Source organism: Pundamilia nyererei, unplaced genomic scaffold (assembly GCF_000239375.1).
Source record: "Pundamilia nyererei isolate P.nyererei 1_Seehausen unplaced genomic scaffold, PunNye1.0 scaffold00056, whole genome shotgun sequence".
Taxonomy (NCBI): Eukaryota; Metazoa; Chordata; class Actinopteri; order Cichliformes; family Cichlidae; genus Pundamilia; species Pundamilia nyererei.
This window is the reverse complement of record NW_005187457.1, coordinates 3,353,318-3,354,492: the sequence shown is the minus strand read 5'-3', so window position 1 is coordinate 3,354,492 and position 1,175 is coordinate 3,353,318. Positions and strand designations below refer to the sequence as shown.

The 1,175-nt window shown below is 39.4% G+C and overlaps 1 protein-coding gene across 2 annotated transcripts in view; it reads right to left on the bottom strand.

Annotated features, from left to right (window-relative positions):
* fyco1a (FYVE and coiled-coil domain autophagy adaptor 1a) overlaps positions 1-940 on the bottom strand; it is an 18,531-nt gene extending 17,591 nt beyond the window's left edge. For both annotated transcript variants that reach the window (XM_005734121.1, XM_005734122.1), the window contains exon 1: positions 857-940. The gene's annotated coding sequence lies outside the window, so the exon portion shown is untranslated. The remainder of the gene's footprint in view (positions 1-856) is intronic.
* Between the last annotated feature and the right edge of the window lie 235 nt (positions 941-1,175).

Genomic DNA, 1,175 nt, shown 5'->3' with positions numbered 1-1,175 from the left:
AAATTGTTTTTTTCAAATTGTTTGAAGCCATCAGGTTAAAAAAAAATCAAACACAAAAACTTTATAAGCTATAAACAAACTTCAGAGCCTCTTACAATCGGAGGACAGAGGTCAGAGGAACCGTCCAGCAGTAGTGAAGTTACCTGAATAAAAATAAAAAAATCCTATTTTATACTGCAGGCCTCAGATAATTGAAACAGTAAAAAGGCACAAACATTTGAAGGATCGACTGTAAAGGCAAGATTGTTGCCCACACACAGAGTAAACCTCGTTGGGGTGGTATGCTGGAAAACGACGCATATCGGCTTATAGTATTTATTAAAATTGTTGAGCTGTACATAAAAACATGAAAACCACAACCAAAGGAAGTTAATACATAACGTGATAATCCTGTCAGGGGTATTAGTTACAGCAGGCATTTCGTAATTGGTTTGTAATTAGTATTGTATGTGTCTAAAACTTGGGAATGTAACACCCATTATGATAGCACGACGAGCATTTGTGGTGTCGTCAACGTACGTTTTGGTTTAACGTTACATTTGTATGCTACCTGACCAGGTAATGTGAGTCTCCTGGTAACAACGTTCAAAACGCTGGTAACAGCTGTAACTAACTCTTCACTATCGCTTCCCCAAACCCCTTATAACCACACCGTAGGACACACAGCTGATATATGAAACTCTTAATCACGTTCCTTTGTGTTTTTGTCACGGTGACGTTACTTTCGCTTCGACACATTTAACGGGTATTTTAAAAATAACCCTGACATCAGCGGGAAAAGCTAACTTAAATAATCTGACATGTTTCTACATAGCTGCTTAATAAAAATAACAAAAGAACAACAACTTTAACATACTTTTAGTGGTTCAACTCAACCCATAACAACCAACACAGAGCGTTTAATGCGTCCACACAAACTTGTTAGGAGTGTCCTGATTGACAGGAAGTCACCCCATTGAGAAAGCGACATTCGATCTCCCCACCAATCACTGCGGGGCTTGTAGGCGGGCTCTAGATAAGCACTGGATAGTTTGTTTGCCTAGCAAACAGTGTGGTCATGTGACCTAGTGTCCCTAGTTCCACGAGTGTCCCACTTTACTTGTCCTTACTTGTCAGCAGAGCAGCTTTGTGATTAGAAAAGGTTTGGTAGATTATTATACTCTACAAATCTGCCC